Source organism: Lemur catta, chromosome 3, assembly GCF_020740605.2.
Source record: "Lemur catta isolate mLemCat1 chromosome 3, mLemCat1.pri, whole genome shotgun sequence".
Taxonomy (NCBI): Eukaryota; Metazoa; Chordata; class Mammalia; order Primates; family Lemuridae; genus Lemur; species Lemur catta.
Window position 1 is genome coordinate 7,847,037 of NC_059130.1, and position 24,513 is coordinate 7,871,549.

The 24,513-nt window shown below is 32.5% G+C and overlaps 1 pseudogene; it reads right to left on the reverse strand.

Moving 5' to 3' along the window:
* Window positions 1-5,121: 5,121 nt before the first annotated feature.
* LOC123634574 lies at window positions 5,122-6,451 on the reverse strand (annotated as a pseudogene).
* Between the last annotated feature and the right edge of the window lie 18,062 nt (window positions 6,452-24,513).

The following is a 24,513-nucleotide window of genomic DNA, read 5'->3' on the forward strand; positions in this document are numbered from 1 at the left end:
TGGAAAGAGAAAGGAAAACCCTTCCCTTGCAAAGTCTGCCTGGCAACTTCTACTAACGAAGCTTTCAATCATGCCAGTTGGCAAAGGAGAAATATTTAAAGGACCTAGATTCCATTTTGCATAGAAGGAAATGAAAGATGAATTTACTGTTGACAGGCAATAAATAGATAACTGGCACACAAAACAAGAAATTCTCCCCCAAGAATTTTGAATCAAAACAATTGTATGACATGAGCAGCTATAATAATTGTAGGCACAAATTACATGTTTTAATTGGCATGTTGTTATTCTTTTTTTTCTTTTCAGTTTTTTCATTTGTTCATTATTGGAGCAAAGTTCCAGATTGTTAGCAATTTTTATTTTAACTTAACCATAATATTTACAAGGTTTTTATGCTTTAAATAATCTTTTGTGTATTTACTTACTCCTTGGTGTTAGAATCCAACCACTGGCTTCACTTTTTAAAAAATAATTTGACTAAACATTAAATCAAAGAGTATTGATTTACAAATTTTTTATTCTGAGTGCCACACAACTCCTTTTCAAACAAATAAATTGTGAAAGAATTGATTTTATAAATAATTAAACTCAACTATTAATTGATTTTTTAAAGATGGAATATAATGGAAAAAAATGCCTTAAAACTAACAAGCTAAAACAATTTACATGTCAAATCTATGAAAGGAACAGCAATGAAACAACACTCAGGGAACACTGATAGGAGGTAGCCTATGCAACCAAACTTTTGTACAGGTAAGTTTCAAGAAGAAAACAGAAAAAGATGACCTATATTTCATAAGAATCACAGAAATCTTCATTTTTTCAGATCTAATCTTTCTTCTATTTGATTATGTTTCCTCTTTATACTGTACCTATCTGACTAGGATCCAAGCTGTCTTAGAATGATACCAAAACTATACAATAAAATATAGATACACTAATAGAGGAATTTCTACATATATGACATTAGATATGTGGCACAAAAACCTATTGGCTACTAAAAGCAAATTGGATATGTACCTGTTATCTTTGTAAACTGTTGCAAATCTCAAGATAGCCCCTGATATCACTCTGCTTCATTTTGGTTCAACATCTTACTTAAGAAACAAAGAAGGAAGGAAGGAAGGAAGGAAGGAAGGAAGGAAGGAAGGAAGGAAGGAAGGAAGGAAGGAAGGAAGGAAGGAAAAGAAAAAAAAGAAAAACATGAAAAAGAAAAGTAAAAGAAAAGATAGATTGCTTAATAACTTGAATTAAGAAAGAGGAAAAACGAAGTTCTAACAGATCTAAAACCTTAACAACTCAAGAGGAAATCTGGTGGCTTCTCTATATGTTCAAATCTCCTCATATCATATTATAAAAAAGATGTGAGAATCTAGAAAAATTTTACATACAATAATTCAGATATTGATGCGGGCTAGAATATGTTATTGATGCATTATAATTTCTCACTAAAAATGAGGAAGAATAGACATATACATGATATTTTGTTTTCAAAAGATACATGTACTATTTTAGGACAATAATATACTTAAACACCAACTGAATCCTTTCAGATCTTTACTATTTTTATCAAGATCCAGAAAACAAATGAAGAATCACAAAATTAGGCAATTTAGCTAATATCCTCATACCTGGTTCTGTGAACTCTTCAAATTGGAGAAAGGATCATGTCTCTTGGTTTAGTTTGGTCACTTTTGGCTTGTGGTTTAGAAGCAGACTATATGCTTTGAGCATAGATCGCCTCTTTGCATTTGTCTTTGTTGCACGTTCAAATGTGTGACCTCTAGAATCCTAAACTCTGTTTTTCAGACACTCTCATCAAATGATTCAATAAATGGTCATTCATCTAAAAGATCAGCTAAACCTGATATAGGTAGTGATTCAAATAACTGTCACCCTACACTCATGACTATTCAAAGAGTGGAGTGGATCTTGAATGATCACTTTCCCAGTTGATAATTATTTATTTTTCAACTCAGGCTAAAGAATGAATATGATAGTAGCTTGAGAATAAAAAACATGCCTGTCACTATAAATTAGATATGATTATTGACTACCTATGGTCAATGTTACTTAGTTTGCCCCAGGAAAATTTTGCCACAGAGAGCTAGGACTATAAAACAATAAATAATTTTAATGTGTACTTGAGGAAATCCCTAGAGATCAATTTCATGACGTCAATATTTTTCTGGTCATGGGAACAAGCTGCTCACATATAAAACAAAGCTTTACTTCTCAGTTCACATCAAGATTCCTAGTTCTCTAATCCTAAACTGTTATATCACAAATTTTGTCTAATTTGAAGATCTTGATTGGAATACTTACAACTACAGACCATTTATATACATATATATATGTGTGTGTGTATGGCATAAAACAAACTTCATTATTCTCTGTACTTGCCTATTTTGAGTAGATTTCATCTTTCTTTGATTAGTTTTGTTTTATTGCTTTGCATCTGTATAACTTGATTTTAATTTTGTTGACTCTTTACAACTCCGACACTGGCACTAAAATTTAGGGAACATAGATTGTCAGAATACTTTTTTAACTAATCAGCATGAAGATGCCTTTTAAATGAGTGGGCTGTTCAATCTCATTTTAGCAAGCAACTAATGTCATATATTCTTTACACCCACGCTGTTCAATAGGCCTTTCTGTGATGATGGATATTTTCTGAAGCTCACTGTCTGATATGGTAGCCACTAGCCACATGTGGCTACCAAGCGTTTCAGGTGAACAGTATAATTGGTAAATTGTCTTTTAAATTTTATTTAATATCATTAATTTAAATTTAGTTTGTATGGCCATTGGCTACCATATTGAACAGCACAGCTTTAGATTATTTTAAAAATATGTTGTCATCAATGCCACATATTATTGTCTTGATGGCTTTCATAAATATAATATGTTTTAAATCTCCAACTATATGATATATATTTTAATATTATTATACAACATGTACTTTATCATTCATTTATTAAATCGTCATAGTTTTAAAGGGGTTAATAAATTATTTTCAATCCAGCACACTAATATAGATCCTCTTTGCCCAACTCACCTTGATATTGTTTCTCTTGCTATGAAATATTAGAAAGTCATCTTAAATATATATTACTATGTATATATTATTTTATCTATAATCATTGAGAGCCATGTGTTTTATTTGAAGGAAAATAATATATCTGTTCTGTCAAAATTAGTTATTCTAAAGATAGCTATAAATTTCTTTTTAAAAGTAGGGAGGCAATGAAAGGGACTTGGCTTTATGTGATAATAGACAATTGATGGGCTGACACTCAGGAATCAGTAACTGGCTGAAGAGAGTCATGTGTTTCTTCAACAAAAATCCAAGATAAATATTCTGGAGCTTTGTTTGACATATCCACACATATATGGTCCATGTGTTTCTCTGTGGATAGTATTTGTATAATGACACTAAGCATTGCTTTTTATTTAGGAAACACGTTTCTACAAACTGACTTGCAAATGAGGATTGAGCCTAGTATCTAGAAGTCCCCAGTCCCACATGTCAAGGTTTTGTACCATTAAGCCTATCAGTAAGCAGGTAGACTTTATGAAACTCTGAGTGCCTGTAAAAGAAAATCTTTTCATGAATTCCACTTATGTTGTCTAAACTTTTACTGTGACACTCATCAGATTTGTCACTTTACTGCTCTCAATAATAGAGGGAGCTAGTGATTCATTCCTTTGGGTTTCTAGAGTCAGGAAAATATTTAAAAACATGATATTTGTTTTCTTATTATATCCTTTTTGTAAACATAAATATTATAAAAGTTCAAATTTTGTCATAGTTGAGAAATGCCATCTTTTTAAGTTTCTTTTGAGATGAATAAGTAAAAAGAGATTAGACACTAAGGTGAAAAGAGCTTTATAAACAGTAGATGACAGATGTCTCTTATTTAAACCATAGAAAGATGTTTTAGGTATTTTAAAATATTTTTGTGTAATTAAACCATAAAGAACATTTAGTGTTCACTACTATTTTTTTTTTGGTTCATTGATTGTTTAACTCAAGAGAAAATATTTGCCTTAATTATTCTCCTGTATTCATAACAGTAAATTGATCATAATCCTCATAAAGGCTCACTTCTATTTTACCTGTATAATTGTTTATTCACTTGATTCCTCATATCCCATTCCCATACCCCTCCATGATCAGCCGTATCCTTTTACTGTTACATATGCTTGTTAAATATTTAAATTTTATTTTTAATTTGTTTTATGCACATGTATTTTTATTTAAAAATGATAGTGTGTTATAGATGTCTTTTCCTTTATCTTGCAGTCAGTACTATACTTTTAAGATTTAAACACCAATTTTCATAGGCATCTTATATGTTACTTTTAATAAGTATATATTATTTGGGTAATATAAATGTACGTAAATGCATCCACTTTTCTCAACAATTGCCTTACTGATGGAAATCAGTTTTCCCCAACCACCTGTTATCACAATCAATTAACATTCTTTTAATGGACTTTTGGGATAATTTTTTCTCAGAAATAGGCCATAAGTTTACATGGCTGCAAAAGTCTATAAGTATACCAGTATGCATAAAATTTTGTGCTATTGTATCCCACCTGGTGGCTTTCTCTGCCTTTTTAATTATTGCCAGTCTGAATGCGGAAACAATTGAGTCAGGTTTTGAGCAACATTTAGATTTTGTTCTTGCTATCACAACCCTCAGAGCACCATGGACCTTAAATATTTCTAGAGTTCTCTTATAATGTATACATGGAATAGTTTGCCAGTGAGTTGTTCTTAATGTTTGATCTGTTCTCAGCTTGAGATCTTTTCTTTGCAATTCTTCCTCAGAGAACATTTCTCTCCTTTCTAACTTCTCCAACAATAATAGACTGCTATTACTTATTATTCATACCTGTTAGCCTGGAATTGGTATGGAGTGGAGAAGGAGGATGCATTCCCTCTTCTGTTTTTCTCTCAGTCTTTTTGGAGCTGTGTCCATGAGTATCATTGCCTTTCCTCTTCCCACTGTAGGAGATCTTTAATGTGTTGGGTCCAGGACCTTCCCACATTCCACTGGGTCTTCACTTGTGCCCTACAGGAAAGAAGCTTGTTGCCCTTTCCCAAATAGCTTAAGAATTTTGTTCCCCAGGAAACACAGGAGAGAAGAGTGCCAGTGATGCTTCATGTTTTTTTTTCTGTAGCTTCTGAGCTTCTTCCCCAGGACTACACCATGGTAGAGACTTTCTCAGGACCGCCACTTCACTTTCTGTCTTTTGTGTGAAAACATGGTGAGATTTATGATGAAGAACCAGCTTCTTTCCAGAGCGGCAATCAATCTTTACCTTCAGCTCAGCAAACTTGCAGGCAATATGAGCTGCGTGACAATCTGGTACAGTAGCGTAGCCTGCGCTAATTTGGTCTGGGTGGTTCAGGATAATCACCTGAGCAGTGAAGCCAGCTGTTGCCATTGGTGGGTCATTTTTGCTGTCACCAGTAACATTGCCATGATGAATATCTTTGACAGACACATTCTTGACGTTGAAGCCCATGTTGCCCCCTGTGAGGGCTTCGCTCAAAGCTTCATAGTGCATTTCAACAGACTTTACTTCAGTTGTAACATTGACTGGAGCAAAGGTGACCACCATGCCAGGTTTGAGAACACCAGTCTCCACTTGGCCCACAGGGACCATACCAATACTACCACTTTTGTAGACATCTTGGAGAGGCAGAATCAAGGGCTTGTCAGTTGGACGAGTTGGTGGCAAGGTGCAATCCAGAGCTTCAAGCAGTATGGTTCCACTGGAGTTGGCATCTTTCCGGGTGGCTTTCCATCCCTTGAATCAAGGGATGTTAACACTTGGCTCCACCATGTTGTCACCATTCCAACCAGAAACTGGCACAAATGCTACAGGGTCAGGGTTGTAGACAATTTTCTTAATATAAGTGCTGACTTCTTCAACAATTTCCTTGTATCTCTTCTTGCTGTAGGGCACCTTAGTGGAATCCATTTTGTTTACACCAATAATTAGTTGTTTTATACCTAGTGTGTAAGCCAGAAGGGCATGCTCATGGGTCTGCCCATTCTTTGAGATACCAGCTTCAAATTCACCAACACCAATGAGGACAATATAGTCAGCCTGAGATGTGCCTGTAATCATGTTTTTGATAAAGTCCCTGTGTCCTGGGGCATCAATAATAGTCACATAATATTTACTAGTCTCAAATTTCCACAGGGAGATTTCAATGGTGATACCATGCTCACATTCAGCTTTTGGTTTCTCCAAAACCCACACATATTGAAGGAGCCCTTTCCCATTTCAGTGGCCTCCTTCTCAGATTTTTTGATGGTTCTTTTGTTGATCCCACCACATTTGTAGATCAGATGGCCAGTAGTGATGGACTTGCCGAATCTATGTGTCCCATGACGACGATGTTGATGTAAGTCTTTTCCTTCCCCATTTCGGTGCAAATGGGTGCAGATTTCCCCCATGTCTGTGACTTCCAGAAGCTTTATATTACCAGTCTAGTCTGCACTTGGCTTTTAGAAAGCCATTAAAAATTTTAGCCACATTCTTCTTACTGATTTCTATGATGTCTTGTGTTTGACATCTGCTCCAGGCAATCTATATTCATGTCATCTCTCCTTTGGAGTCACCTGTCTTTCCTTAAATTTCAGGTTACTGAAATCTCAGCTTTCTTGTGGGTTTAAGAAAAGTTGTGTGTTTCGTGCATTGCAAATGTGAGAGCAATTACATTTTAAGCTTTCTGCAACCTAAAAAGAAGACTAAAGCTTATCAAGGTTAACGTTTGAATAATTTTTCTAAGTATTGTGAAAATCACATTCCGTCTCTTCCCCATTTTTTAGACATTCCACATTTACCACATATCAGGTAATCTCTTTTCTACTACAAATAGTTATTAGCATGTTTAAATCTAATCAGATTAGAGAGCCAATTCCAAAAACCCAGAACACATTTGAAAAACTCATCTTTAAAATTCTTTTTATGTTTAGAACAATTTTCAGTACTAAAATCTGTATTAGTTTGGATTCCCCAGGGAAACAGAACTAACTGAATGAGAGAAGGGGTGAGAAAGAGAGAAAGACCAGAGAACTAGGAGGTATAAGTTCTAGTCCAAGCCCAAAGGCAAGAGAAGACCAGTGTTCTAGCTTGAAGATGTGCAGAAAGCTAATTCTGCTGTAGTCTTTTTGTTTTATTCATACCTTTAGTAGATTGGATGAGGCCCACCAACACTGAGTAGGGCAATTTGCTTTATTGATTGTATCAACTCAATACCAAATGTTAATCTCATCCAGAAACTCTCACACACACCTACAATAATGTTTAACCAAATATGTGTGCACCTTTTAGCTCTGTACAGTTGACACATAATGTTAATATATCAAGGAATTTTGTGTATTGAATGTGATTAATGAATTACTTAATATTCTGGTTTATAGGCAAGATCTTAAATTCTTGTAATACTGTTAATTACAGTAAATATGTAGATTAGGTTGAAACTTTTAATTAGATTCAAAACACTCTTATTATTGAAACCTTTAAGCTGATAACTTCAAGGCATTATGATAAATGAGAATTGATTCTAGGGACCTGTTTATTTTTGTGGGAAATTATTTATACCTGATTAAAAGGCTGTTTTACTATGACCTTGGATAGATGGGGCATATGACAATATTATATTACAAAATATCTTAAATTTTTCTCACTACATACTTCTATGATTGAAAGTACCAAATGTTGAGACACTATAAGTAATGAAAACTTGAGACCTATAAATTATGATTACTTTAGTTTGGTCAATATTAATTTAAACTATTCTTAATTTATTGAAATGTATTGGCAGGTATCAGCAGAGTTCAGGAAAGCCACAAATACTATTCAGAGAAAGAGGGGGGCCTTTTATAAATTGATCTATTTATATATAAGGAAAAGTGCCTATTTCACTTTATAATTGTGAAGGGTTAACACATTTAAGTATTACTAAAAATTTTAGTGATTCATGTAAAACAAAGAAAAATTATTATTCATTATAAATATAACATTTATGAACAAATTATTCTTTGCATACAATATTTAGAAAATTTTATTCATGCGTTTCAGAATTTTAGATAAACATTTATTCTGAAAGTGAAAACATTTCCTCTTATGTGAATCACTTGATATAAATCTAGTCATAGAATTGCCATTGTATAAAAGTTTGAAATCAAAGCTGTAGTTACCACTTTTGACTTTGTTAATATGTTGTAGTCAAGAAAATACACCCTTAAAGCTAATTTTTCCTCTATATTCCATGCAACAGCCTGAGTGATAATCAAAGTATTTGCCTTCAGGTATCCAGAATATAGAGTAATTGCTATCAGAGTAGGAATCAGAGACTCACACTTGAAATCCCTAAATCTCTAGACAGTAAAGGTAAATAATTTTGAAAAATAATAATAATTCTAAATTGCCATCTCTTATTGATATAATTTTAGAGATAATATTGCATTATTTCTTATTTCCTACTATTCTTTATCTTTTCCTGCCTCTTAATAAGAGGAATAATTATTCCTTCTCAAAATATTTGTACCCTCTTGGCTTTTTGTGTTTTCTTCTATTGCTTTGTCTCTTTAATCTCAGCCTCCCTCTCTGTTTTCTCACACTCCATTGATTTGGTATTTCCTAGGATTTTTTTATGTTCTTTGCAAACAAAGCCTCCCTATATGCTCACTTTTGTGAGAAAGTGATCACATCAAAGTTTATATGTAAGCCCTGGTCATATGTCTATTGTGCCGTTCAAACATTAAAATCCATAAATGAACTGATCATATGGGTATGCCCCAAGCACCTGAAAATGAATAGGCTTAAACTCATCATTTTGGTATGTTCAAAAATTCTTCTTCTTCATTTCCTATCCTGGTTCATTCATTGAGAACCATCTATAATTTTCTGTTTAACTATAATATCTAAATATAGCTAAGCACTGTGATTCTAATTTCTTAAAATCTTTTACATCTATGTCCTTATTTTTTTGCCCACTGCTTAACTTAGGCTCCATTATTTTTGCAGGATTTTTGTTAAGTTACTGAATTAAGTTCATAATTTCAGCTTCCTAAGAGTTAGCCAGTTCAGTATTTCCCAGTTGTAATTTTTTCAGTAAATAATCACCAAATATTATCTTTTCTTTAAAATTTACATCAAACCTTTTTATTTAATATGAGCTTAATGTTATAATTTATAGTGATAATTGAAATATTGTTACACTTTATGAGATATAAAGCAATGGAAAATATATCATCTCACAGTTATTTTATAATAAGGATTTTCTTATAATTTAAAACATTGAAAAGAAAACTTCAAATTCTGGAGACAGCAGCAGATAGGTTATCACTGTAGCTTTGCCACCAAATTTAGTCATGAGACCCTGTGAAAGTCAACTAACCTTATAAATTTTAATGACTTCATTTGAAAAGTGAACAGGCATTTTAGATGATCTCACATTTTTGTTAATCTGCTTGTGAAGGGTTTGGAATCTAATCGCTTGTATTAGAAAAGAAAAATCTATCAAATATCCTAAGTATCTCAACAAAAGTCATGCTTAAACTCAATAATCAAATTGTATTCATTTAAATTTTCAAATATCTTTGGTTGATTTAATGTGGATTTAGATTGAAAGGAAATTCACCTGTTTTTATTTTCTCATATTTGAACCACTGCAGCTTTTTTATGGGTACTACTTGAGTAAGTGAATATCATCTTTTCTCTACATCTATTCAGAAGTGCCTTGCCTCAGTATTAGCAAACTAGATGAATTCAGTCTTTTACTGTCTTTACTACCTAATATTTTAAATTCAGCATGTCTCCAGTGGAATAAAACTGGATCACATATAAAATCAATCCTATTTCAACAATTTTACACTGTCATGCTTGAGAGTGCAAGAAATAACCAGAAAATGAATGCTATAATTCACTTTTCCCCTAGAAGATAATTTTAACACAATCACTTATGAATATCATTAAAAACTTTCAGTTAATCCTCAAGTAAGTTCTGTGGGTTGATTTCTCTATGTGCATATGCAAAGTTTAATACCATAATCCTAGGAACCATAAACTAATAATTCATAAATTCATGCACCAGGGATCCATAAAGTCTAGAAGAACTAGAATGTAGTTATTGTAAGGGCCCTTAGCATTTTAAAACTACATGCAGGAGAAAAGAAAATGGTTAAATTGTTTTTAATGGAAAAGGACAAAATATAAGTGGGAAAAGAGAGAGAGAGAGAAGGATGGAGAGAGAGAGATTCATGAAAATAGAAAAAAAGGAAAGGAAAAGTCCAGGTTTAAAAATAAGAATGCCCTATTTTCTCTGCAGGGTCTGAAAGGTTAATTAAATTAGTTATACTAAGAAGGAGAATGGCATTGAGTGGTAAAAAGACATTTGTATCAAGAGTCAATGATTCTGAATAACTTCAGAGGAGAATGATAATGATTACCTGAAGTACCAAAAAGAAAAGGAAAAAAAAAAAAAAGAAGTAAACCAAACAGAATATCAATAGGAAAGCAGTTCATAACTAGGAGTGGTTGTTATACACTGGCATGCATGGAATTGAATTAAACTCAGTTGATTATTTCTTAGCCTGTCTGCCAAGTGGTTATGTCTGGTTTTATGATCCTGGTACATCTATACTAATGCATTTGTGTCTAACAACCAAGTGTTTATATATATTATTGCCCTACACATATACCTCATCAATTCATTCAACTTTTTAAAAACGATTTGGGAATTATATTAGCTTAAGCATTATAGCTTGGTTTCTTAAATGGGATTATGTTGTATGGCCATATATGTAAAAATAGGCCGACTATTTTTGTTTCTAATTCCTGTCCTTGTTAATTATCTATACACAGTCAATGGATTTACGTAAATGGTGGTAAATGGGGGAAAATAGAGTTAAAATTAACTGAGCATGGTACTTCTAAATCTTTTCTAATGATATCTATTTTTGGAATCATTAAGAAGATTTTAACAAAAAAAATCAACAGAAATAACTTCTTTATAGTTTGTTATTTGAAAACTCATGAAGACCTCCAATTTGAAATTTCACTCCATTAGTCTTTAATAAAATTTTCCTGAAAGCGAATTAAAAATTAAATATGACATATCAATTGTAAGGAATAGTGGAAATACATTTCATTTAAATTTTATCCTCTAATGTGTCAATTTTTCAAAAATTTCCCAAACATATTTCATTAAAAATATAATGTTCATTATATGAATATTTAATATATATATATATATTCCTAGCATCAAATTTGTTTTGCAATAGGTCACTGCTTAAAGAAAATGTTACTGACCTGTCCATTTTTCCTGATTTTTTGCCGATAGAACTCTGATATGTTTGGGCAACACCAGGCTCACAATAATAGATTCTGACTAGTCTCAGCCAATTGAGATTCTGATATTGTTTTCCTTTCATTCCTGTAGCTAATAATAACCATGGAACCTATTTGTAGCCAGTAACATGTAAAGAAAAGTCTCATAGAAATATGGGAGTTATCTTGGAAAACTTTTGCTTTCCTACTAAAAGAAATAGGCATACTGGCACAAGTTTCTCTGATTGCATTTCATTCCTGACTTAAATAGCTATATGAAGACTGGAATTTTAAAATACATTTTGCAAACACATGTAATAAAATCTGAAGTCATTTGCAAAGATATTGTTGAGTTTCTGAAACACTATCACCAGCCACCTATAGCCAGGCTTCATGATTTTGGAAAATATTAATCCTTTTTATTTTCTTTTTTACGAAACAGGCCCTGGCTCTGCCACCTGAGGTAGAGTGCAGTGGCTAGGTCATAGCTTACTGCAACCTCGAACTCCTGGTCTCAAGCAATCCTCCTGCCTCGGCCTCTTGAGTAGCTGGGACTACAGATAGAACACCATGCCAGACTAAGTTTTTTTTATTTTTTGTAGAGATGGGGGTCTTGCTATGTTGCTCAGGCTGGTCTCCAATTCCTAGACTCAAATGATCCTCCCACCCCTGTCTCTCAAAGTGCTAAGAATTACAAGCATCAGCCACCACGCCCAGCAGAAATATTAATCTTTAATTAAGCCACTATTAATTAGATTTTTTGATTTTTGCTGTCCAAATAATTTCTTTCTAATTCAATCACTGAAATTTGGCAGAACTGTTACTATTACAATGCTGATGTTTGAATGTTTATGTATGAAACATGTCCTGTATCTAATATGTACAAACCAAATATCTGGCTCCAAATTCTGACGTAGCTTCTATAAATCTCTCAGGAAGGTCCCAGAGCTATTGTCAGGCTCACATGCCCAATAAATTTATCATCTCAACAATTAATTGTCAATTTGTCTTCTTAGGTAGCTGGTATGCAACTAAACTAAAAGATTTTATTGTTTTCAGATATGTTTTCTGTTGTAAGAATGTCATACTTATTTTTAATCTATATGTAAGTGAAAAAAGATGCCAAATGAACTGATAAGCTAGAACTGCTCAATTCCTCATATTATCCCAAGACTCTCCTTTTAGCATTATTTTATGTAGTTTGAGGATCCCCCTTGTTCTGATGCAAGTGGTAGATGGTCAACACTAGAATTATCAATGAATCAAAATAATCAGCCTATCTGTATTGTCTAAGAAGCTTGGAGGAATGTTTGTAGTTTATGATAAAAGTCTACTTGAAACATGAAAACAAATTTTTCAACAAGAAGTTATTGCTCATGGCAGCTTAGGTTAAAAGGTAGGGAAAAGGCTATATACATTGGTGTTCACAGGTTATATCTGATGTCTGTGTGTGCACATCTGTGTATGTGTATGTGCTCATAAGTACATGTTCTTAGTTGTATGTTATCCAGTTAGTAAATATTTGGTTATTGCACACTTATTATTATTATTTCTGAAATATGACTTTGAACTCTAGTTTACTTGAAAAGGTCTACTTCACATAACTTATGAGAATACTTTATTGTTGAGAAAGAAATCATAGAAAAATGTTAATATTGATCCATATCAATATTCTGATTCTCATGATATTATAATATGAATTAAAATAATAAACTTAAATCAAACAATAGAAGAATTTAAAATTATGGAGATTTAATTTTGGCAAGTTTTCTCAAATACATGATGGCTTTGGATAACTAGAGACAAGTATAGTTAAAATGTTTTATAAATATAAATTAATAACAAATTTTTTGAATGAGCTTATATTTATCAGGATAAATGAAAAACACATTTATGTAACTTGAATAAACTTTGATTTACAATGGGAAGATCTCCAAAAATAAGTTTTAGAAAATCTTTTGTCATTGTTCTTAGTCAAGATCTGATGGCTTCTATTTGCTGCACTGATCTTTAGAGTAATTATAAAAGGATAAGCCTGTATTGGTAATCTATATCTTTCAAGGAGCCTTGTTGATTTTAAATGAACGACAATGACAAAAAAAATATTTATTTCTCTGAACTAAACATCTGTAATTAAATCACAGGATTGAAAAAAAGATTTTAAACTCTATTAGGTATAAATTATGGATTATAAAGTCTCTGTTTTGTTGAGCTAACATCAAATCCTACCAGTATTCAGAAAGAATATTCAATTGTTAATGATATTTTTTTAATGAGTAGCCATATGCAGTACATGTTCTTCACTTATTTCTTTATTAAAATAATACTTCAGGAATATTTAGAGTCTCACTCTAAATGAGTGAGTTGATATCAATTCTGAAATACTTATCAAAGAGAAATCTAAGAATGAAGTCCCATGTTATCATCACACATAAAAAATATTTTGCTAAAAGTTAAAATCCTGTGATGGTCTTGTGGGTTTCCACGGGGCAAAACTAGAATTTTTTTTATTTTTAATTCTTCTTACTAACATTTATAATCATTGAGTCTATTCATTTTATTTTTTAAATATATATGAAACAGAACTGCTGATATCAATCATTATGATCATAACCATAACCAAATTCTCATCATCATATTAATAAATTTAAGGAAAAGCCTCCCACTTGGTTTTGCTTTCAGTATTTTCTTTTTTAAGTCATTCATTCTTACTGCTCCCTGACTGATCTTTTTAAATTACAAATATGATCATGTTAGGCTCATATATAGATTGTGTCAGCAGCTTCTCATCCTAAATAAAATTCTTGTACACTAAGTGCTGAGTGATTTGGGTTATACCTATACTTCTATTCTTATCTCCTGTTCTGATATGTGGCGCTTTTCAGTTAGGGAAATCATTCATCTTTTCTGAGCATATAGCATTATTTAGTAAAAACTGCTTTGAGGAAAGACACATGACCTAATTCCTTTTTTTTAAATTTCAGCATATTATGGGAGTACAAATGTTTAGGCTACATATATTGTCTTTGCCCCACCCAAGTCAGAGCTTCAAGCGTGTCCATTCCCCAGATGGTGCACACCGCACCCATTAGGTGTGAATATACCCATCCTCTGCTCCCCACTTGCACCTGCCAACACCTGATGAATGTGACTACTATATGTACACATAAGAGTTGATCAGTTAATAACAATTTAATGGTGAGTACATGCGGTGCTTGTTTTTCCATTCTTGTGATACTTCACTTAGTAGAATGGGCTCCAGCCCTATCCAGGAAAATACAGGAAGTGCTAGCTCACCATTGTTTTTGTGGCTGAGTAGAACTCCATGGTATACAAATACCACATTTTATTAATCCACTCATATGTTGATGGGCACTTGGGCTGTTTCCACATCTTTGCAATTGTGAATTGTGCTGTTATAAACATTCCAGTGCAGATGTCTTTTTTATAGAATGTCTTTTGTTCTTTTGGGTAGATGCCCAATAATGGTATTGGTAGATCAAATGGTAGTTCTATTTGTATGTATTTAAGGTATCTCCATGTTACATTCCAAAGAGGTTGTACCAGTTTGCAGTCCCACCAGTAGTGTATGAATGTTCCTATCTCTCTGCATCCACACCAACATTTATTTTTGGAGGACTTTTTGATAAAGGTCATTCTCACTGGAGTTAAGTGATATCTCATTGTAGTTTTGATTTGCATTTCCCTGATGATTAGAGATGTTGAGCGTTTTTTCCCTATGTTTGTTGGTCATTAGTCACCCTCATATAGCCATCTAATTTTTGACAAAGCAGGGAAAACCATGCACTGGGGAAAAGAATCCTTATTCAATAAATGGTGCTGGGAAAATTGGATACCCACATGTAGAAGAATGAAACAGAATCCACACCTCTCACCTCTCACAAAAATCAACTCATGGTGGATAACAGACTTAAACCTAAGGCATGAAAGTATAAGAATTCAAGAAGAAAATGTTAGAAGCACACTTACAGACATTGGTCTAGGCAAAACATTTATGATGAAGACCCCAAAGGCAATCACAGCAACAAGAAAAATAAATAAACAGGACCAGATCAAATTAAAAAGCTTCTGCACAGCCAGGGAAACTATCATGAGAGCAAACAGACAACCTACAGAATGGGAGAAAATATTCCCAGGCTACATATCTGATAAAGGGTTGATAACTAGAATCTATATAGAACTCAGGAAAATCAGCAAGAAAAAATCAAACAACCCCATTAAAAAGTAGGCAAAGGACATGAACAGAAACTTTTCAAATGACCTAATTCTTAGAAGATAAATATATGAACATTCATCAGTTTTACCAATATGTGTTAATAGCTTATACTTTCTTACTCTTTGGTATATGCCATTCCCTTATTCTGCATTGTTCTTCGTTCATCTCTTTCACCATCTGGATAACTTACTTTTTTTTTAGTTTGTAAGCCAGATTTGCAAAGAAAGAGTTTGTGATGTCTCAATGTGCTTTGGCTGTTCCTAAAGAATTAAAGTATTTGAGGGTTTTGGTTTTTTTTCATTAATTCTTAAAATTTTAGCCTTTTATTTGGCTTAGATACTGTGTTGATATTTAAATTAGTTACTGGCATATTTGGGTTCATAACTATTATTTCAGTCTTCATTTTATCATTGGCCCATCTACTTTTATATATATTTTCTGTATTTTATTTACTTTTCAATTAAAAATATTTTAATTATTCAAATTTTTATTCTATTAACATTCTAGTTATAAAATATCTTACAATTTTTTATGGTTAATTTGCATATTAAAAAGTACCTCTGTCGCTTACCACAGTGTTACAAAAAACAGTTTATTGTTTATGTTGAATGGTTAGAGACTTTGAACATTAGGAATCTTATGCCTCTTTTCTGCCATTAATATTTTACTTACTATGATTTATTTCAGCATATGCTTTAAAATAAACAAATTTTTGCATCAACAACATGTATTTACAAATTCACATACACTCTTCACTATTCTTTATTCCCTTATACATTTTCATATTTTTGTTTAGAATATTATTTTTTCAGCCTAAATAATTTGCTTTGATTTTTAAATTTCAGCCTACTATCTTCAATTTGTACAACCCTAAATACATTTTTGTTTTATGTTCATTTTTGCAGGATATTTTTGTTGGTTATAAAATTCTAGATTGATATGATTTTGTCATTGCTTTAAACACATTAAAGGTGTTAGCCATGTTAATATATAGTAAATATTCCCCAAATATATTTATAGCCCATGTATTTACAAAATGTGCGTATGTGTTTTGCATGCTATTTTCAGTGCTTCACTTTGAATATCTCCTATATGTTGTCTTACTGGTAACTAATTCCTTGAATAACTGTGTTCAAACTGCTATGACAACCATTAGTCAAGATCTGAATTTCAGACATGTTGTTTATATTTCTAGAGAGGTCATTGATTTTTTTTTAATTACTATTATCTGGTAAAATTCTTTATCTTCTCATCTATTTTGTAAATCTTTGCCTCTATCTTCTTTATCTTATAATCAAATTAGTTTAAAGTTCTTTATACTAAGCCTAATTTCTTAATTGACTATGGTCTGCTTTTATTTCTTCTCTTAATTACAAGTCATATATTCTTGTTTCCTCCTATGCCTAGTAATATTTGATTACACACCAAATATTGTGAATAAAAATTATGGGTATTCCAAACTCATTATCTTCCATTAGAAAAGGTTCCCCACTTTTTGTCTGAAAGATAAGGTAAAATGCTGATCATCTCAATACAATCAAGGATTGACCTGGTTGGTATCCAGGTGGCACTTTTGATAAAACGTTCTCTAAATTTGGTTTAAGCTTGTTCCTCGGCTGTGGACTCCAGGCTTTTTGATTGAGACCTTTGTGGATCATGGTATCTTTAGCTATGGAGGTCCGTGTAAGATTGACTCCTTCAGACTTGTCTACCCTGTTCTCCAGCTTCCTAGCTCACAGAATTTCAAAATGTGGCAAGCATGTTCATTGGTAGAATGACCTGATGCTTGAGGCTTTCCCTCTGTCCTAGCAGTTTTGTGTTCTAAGCACTATAGGGCTATATGGGACTTTACTGTGCCTTTTAGAAACTTTGGCCTAATTACCAATCCCTCCCCATGGCCCGGTAGGTCAGTAAAATTTCAGGGAGGAAACAAATACTGTGTTAGACTCTTCTAAAGCTTTCAATCTGTTATTCACATGATGTTTTAGTCTGCTTGTGATACCATAACAAACTACTACAGATTGGGTGGGTTAAATAACAGAAATTTATTTTCCCCACAGATCTGGAGGCTGGAAGATCAAGGTATCAGCAGTGCTGTTTTCTGGGTAGGCACCTCTCTAAGCTTGCAGATGGCACCTCTCCTCTGTGCCCTCACATGGTCTTTCTTCTGTATGTGTATGGAGAGAAAGCAAGAGCTCTGGTGTCCTTTCTTATTCTTAGAAATACTCTAGCCCTATCAGATTAGGGCCCTACTCTATGACCTAATCTAACCTTAATTACGTCCTTCAACACTCTATTTCCAAACATAGTCACATTGGGGATTAGTACTTCAACATATGAATTTGTAAAGGGAACATAACTCCTGCCTATAAAACATGGCCACTCAAAACGTTGTTGGATTCTTTTTTTCCCAACAGATGGTTCTCTGCCTGACCAGATTTGGTCCTCAGCCCACATCCAGAACTGGAAAATATCTTCAGTGTATTTAAGTGGCTACTGATTATAAGATTACCTTGGAAATGATCTATTCCATACAATTTTAGTTTATCCAGCCCATGTTGCTTCTACATATTTTGAATGACTTTCAAAAGATGATGTTTGATACTTTCTATGTGTTTTTACTTTTATTGGTATGAGAACATTAATCTGCTGAAGCACACTGCAATACATCAACCAGCAAGTGAAAGTCTCAGGTGTGGATTATAAAGGATTTTTCATTACTTAGCAATGTATCCTATATCTATTAAAATATCTTTAAAATATATAGCACACACTTGTAATTTTTTTCTTTTAATAATTAATTTAGTTATTAACTTTGTTCAGGAAACATTTTTCTTTTATTTGCCTTGCCCTGAAATTTTTGGATACATTACTTAATATTTTTATAGTATCTTCTTCTAATATCTATTACTGCATTAATCAAATGGTATTGTGTTTGATTATATTGTTATAATTGTCATGAGAACCAACTTTTGTTTCCGTATGTCTGTCAACTCGGAAAAACTATACTGGTACATCATTGGCATTTAACAGATGTTTGTAATAAAATACTGGTATAGAAAAATTGCCAAAAGCAAATATCCATTGGTGCTATTTGCTTGCCTTTTCGTGTAATTATTAGGCATACTTTTTTACCATACTCCCACAAGTCAAATATTTAGTCTCAAGTATCCTAATAGTAATAATAATGACAATGGCACAATAGCTGATATTTATTAACACAAATCTTCCGGAGTACTGAACTAAGCACTTTGTAGAAATGAGATTTTTAGTCCTTATAACAGCTCTACAAAATAAGTTATTATGATCCCCATTTCATAGGATGAGAAAACAAAGACATACATAATTTAGGTAACTCCATATATGAAGAAATCATCAACCACCTAAGTGACCATACTCCTTGTTTTCCCAGAAGAGTTTTGGTTTATGACTATTGTCCTGGTTTAATTATTAAAGTTCTCCTTTCACTTTCAAAAAGTCCTCTCAGAATAAATATTACGGTCACCTTAACCATGACACTACTTGTTTACTCAGGACTATTTAAAACTGCAATACAGTGTCCTTCTGGCCTTTCACTTCTGACTTTCTCTTCAGAATCCTGATTCTTTTCATGATTAATTTGGCACTTTCTCAAGTACCTTTGAATAATGATTGGGTTTCTCTTTTTCTATCTGATTTTTAAACTGCCTAAGGATAGTTGATTTCATTCCACCCCACAGAGTTCAATCTTTTAAACATCCAAAAAAGAAATGTATCATTGTTATACCTTGAAATCCAGTTTGGAAAAAATTTGTAGCACTCCAAAAGTTAGTGGAGAAAATATATTAGGGAATAGAATACCTTTTTTTTTTACTCCCCTTGAAATTACATTCAGTCAAGCAGTTATTGGGTACCTACTGCATGTTAGACACTTCCTAGCTGCTGCTAAAGATATAGCAGTGAATTGAACACTCTTGTCTCTGTCCTCATGTGTACTACATTCTAGTTTGAGCTAGGTAAAATAAGTAAAAAATCACATATATTAACTGGTAGTTGTAAGTGATATAAATAATAATGAAACAAGGTAAGATGATGGTGAGAAATAGGAAAGAGAGTCATTTTAGGTACAGCACCTGAAGGGAAGATATTTGGGTAGAAGCCTGAATGAAGTGAGGCAGTAAGCCAGACAGGCATCTGAGGGAAATGTGTCCAGCAAACGAAACAGCAAGTATAAAGCTCTGAGTAAGAGCACATGTTACATACGGAGAGGGTGTCCTGAAATACCTCTGAAATGCTTCTTCTGTTCTCCTTTTAAATTAATGCAGAATTGGCTTTTGGTCTGGACTCGTATTTTCCACTTTAGATAAAGATATGTTATACCTTTTAATTTTTAATTTATATAATTTTCTCATAATTCATTATTCTTCAATAATAACATAACAATTATTATTACTACATAATGAAAGTTGAATAAAATCATAATAACTAATGTTTATGCACAGTTATTGCACATTTCCAGAAGGAAACAGTGGCTATTTTACATATAAAGTTTAAAGTTCCAAAACGCAATCTACCCCAAATCATTTTGTGAGGAAAATATAGTTAGCTTCATATTTTACCAAAGAAGATGCTCAAAAGAGCTTAGAAATTTTTCCAATTTTGTACAGATAGAAAATTGGATAAGTAAAAATTGTACCTGTTCAGGACTGTGCTAAGGTTGGCAGATTTAAATATGAATAAGGCTTTTGCCCTACTCTTGAGGGATTTATAATCCATTAAGACAGATACATAAAGGGACAGTTGAAATATGGGATATTAAATATATGCAGTGCACAACTTGATCATAGAGGTGATATTGCAGTCTGGTAGACTAGCTTCTTAGGCTTCTCATACAGGTCATCTGGTTAATTGTTAGGCAATCGAGTTTTGATTCAGATCACAATGTTTGAGAAAGAAGAGACAGCCAGAGCAGAGCACAGGTGCGAAGGGGCTGCAGACCTTAGTATGTGAGGGACTTGAAGACATTCTTTCCATTCTGGTACAGGAAATTTTAGAACGTTATACTAATCACAAGGCTGAGCTAGCCAAAGAGTATGAGGAGAGAAGTGATAGTCTTTGGACTTTTTGTTTTAGAAAAAATAAGTTCATTGGCTTTGTAGAGGATAAATTGGAAAAGAAATACACTGATCTAAGGATTGCTACTGAAGTATATTTTACACTAGTAGGGAAGGGACAGGACAGCAAAGCATCCATCTTATGTATGAACAACATTCATTAAGAAATTTCCTTTTATGTGTATAGTTTTTTTTCTTCTTTTTATTTTTAACCAGTAAGAAAACGTGCTCTACTTTATTTTTACACTAAAATGACTTAAAACAATGGTGTGTTAGCTTATGGTTGAGTTTTTAAATAAAATTTAACTTATGATATTGATTACACTTCTAAAGATTGATTTCTGTAGGTGGCAAATATTCTCCTGAAGGAATTTTGTTTTGTTTTCCACTAAGCATTGAGTTAAGTCATAAAAATATAATGAAGAGTTAAACAAGGTATCCATGTATTATATTTATCAACAATACAGAGAAATAAATTTGAAGATGCTTTTTCCTATTTCATCTGTTAATTACTGGAGAATTTAGTTAACACAAAATATGAATCATTTTATGATTATATTTAATTTACAAATATCATATCAAATATACCCTCTACGAGTTTGAAAGTTATCATGTTAATACAGTTAGTCAGGATTATGTTAAAAAAATATCCTTTTGAAAGTCATGAAATTATTTCATTCAGCCTTTAGCTTTGCCTAATACAACAGATATCACAATGTTTGATTGACTAAAAGTATAATTTTTAGCATATTTATTTAGAACAGAGCAAAGATGTCCCTAATTGAATAGGTATTTTGGACTCTTGAAAGCCATATAACTGTTTAAAGATGATTTTTACTATGAGGACATGGAATGATTTAATGTTTTATCTGTGATTCCTATTAGTAATTAATACTCTAAAAGTTATTAATAATATGCTTATCTGCATTCAGTTTCTACCCTTTCCATTGTTATGATCTCAATATAACTGAGACAACTTTTTGAAGTATACCAATAATGGACTTGATCTGTGTAAAACATTTTCCCCTATTAGATTAGTAGAGATAAAGGATAGCAGAATCAGGCTTTCATGGAAATGCTTTACTCATTAACTCAACGTTCTTATAAGTAGTTCCTGAAACACATAGCATATTACATATAGCCTATGCAATAAGAAATGTAGGTTATAAAAATGATTTCTAATTAATCATTTTAGATAAAATCAATTGGTTTAATATATTTTACTACCAACCACTGGGTAAATCCTCTTTTTTTATATGTTAAAAATTGAAAAATGTCTACCCATATAATCATTTATTTTAAAAATATTGATTTTGAACATTTAAGACATCGTATGTTGTATGTAGGCATTAAAATGTAACCGTGGACCATATCCCATCTTTGTCTTCAATGAATTCACAGTAAGAGAAATAAAATAAGAGGCCATTTTAGCACAGGTAAAGCTATGTATAGTATATATATAAGAGTGATAATAAAAATAATTAAACATAAAAAATTACGTTTGATTTGAGAACAAACTAACCAAAATACAATCTACATCTATAGATATCATGTCAATTTAATATCTGAATGTCAACTATTATACAAAGTTTACTCCTCCCCTGCCAAATAATATTAGCTAATGTTTTTCAAGTTTTTACTCTTATTTTACTCATTATTTCTTACAACATTCTAACAAAAAAAGTCCTACTATTATCCTCATTTTGCAAAGGAGGACACTGAGGCCTAGAGATATCAGACAATATCCTCCAAATATGGAAGGTAGGGGTGGTAGTGACAGTTCCAAATCAGTTTAGGTCAAGATCATTATGTGCATAATTGTTTAATTCTACAGCAAAAGGCAAAACATGTATTATACTGGTGGATGGAATATTTTGGTTAAAAGCACACTGAAGGCATGATTTAATAAAGTGAATTATTTGATATACCCTATTCCATTTGATTAACCTATCTAAAAAAATAACAGTGTGCTTCAGCTATAAGAAATAATGGTGACATGGCATCTCTTTTGTTCTCCTGGAGAGAGTTGGAACCCATTCTATTAGGTGAAATATCCCAAGAATGGAAAAATAAGTACCACATGTACTCCCCAGCAAATTGGTTTCCCTGATCATCACCTAAGTGCACATTTGGGAATGACACCAATTGGGTATCGGACAGAGGTGAGGGGTGGGGGGAGGGGATGAGTGTATACTTACATGATGAGTGCGATGTGCACTGTCTGGGAATGGACATGCTTGAAGCTCAGACTCGAGGGGATGGAGAGGCATGGCAATATATATAACCTGAACTTTTGTACCCCCATAATAAGTTGAAATAAAAAAAGAGAAAAAAAAAGAAAAAAGTTAATGCTATTAAAATTGGAAAAAAAAAAAAGAAGTTATTCATGATGGATAATAGACTTAAACCTAAGGCATGAAACCATAAGATTCCTAGAAGAAAGTGTTGAAAAAACTCTTATAAACATCAGCTTAGGCAAAGAATTTATAAAGAAGACCCTAAAGCAATCACAACAAAAGTCAATAAATGGGACCTGATCAAATTAAAAATCTTCTGCAAAACCAAGGAAACAATCACTAGAGTGAATAAACAACCTACAGAATGGGAGAGAATATTTGCATGCTATATATCCCATAAAGCGCTGATATTTAGAATCTATAAAGAACTCAAGCAAATCAGCAAGAAAAAATGAACACCTTTAAAATTGGGAAAAAGACATGAACAGAAACTTTTCCAAATAAGATAGACTAATGACCAATAAACATACAAAAATGTTTAATGTCTCTAATCATCAGGTAAATGCAAATCAAAACCATAATGAGATGTCACTTCACTCCAGTTAGAATGGCTTTTATCAAAAAGTCCCAAAACAGCAAATGTTGTCATGGATGTGGAGAGATAGGAACACTCATACACTGCTGGTGGGACTACAAACTAGTAGAACCTCTATGGAAAGTAGTATGGAGATTCCTCAAAGAACTAAAAGTAGAACTACCATTTGACCCAGCAATCCCACTGCTGAGTATCTACCCAAAGAAAAAAAAGACATTCTATAAAAAAGACACCTGCACTCTATGTTTATAGCAGAGCAATTCACAATCAGCAAAGATGTGGAAACAATCCAAGTGCCCATCAATACATGAGTGGATTAATAAAATATGGTATATGTATGCTATGGACTACTATTCATCCATAAAAAAGGGTGAAGTAATATCTCTTGTATTAACCTGGATGGAAGTGGGAAGTGGAGACCATTTTTCTAAGTGAAGTATCACAAGAATGGAAAAAAAAACACCACACGTGTTCACCATTAAATTGGAACTAATTGATCAACACTTATGTGCACATATATAAATAACATTCATCAGAAACCAAGCATGTGAGAAGGAGAGAAGGGGATGGGTCAAATCATACCTAATGAGTACAATGCACACTATCTTGGGGGTGAGCACACTTATAACTTTGATTCAAACAGTACAAAAGCAATTTATGTAACCGAAACATTTATACCCCTGTAATATTCTGAAATTAAAAAAAAAAAAAGAAGATACTTCAGATCACAAATTACTTAATCAAAAATGTTAGAGGACGTTCTCAATTTATATGATAAAACTTTAATTAATTATTAATTTTTTATTATTAGAAAATTTTCTTTGGCCTTTTTATTTTTTACCAAAAAAGTGAATTCTAAAAGCTCCCTAAACATTTTCTGTGTATGCATCATTTTTTAAATCTATTTAGCTCATAATTCCACACCTACTGGTAATTTTTACATTTAAAAAAAATGAATAGAAAGTGTTTGGGCATTATGTTGATCCC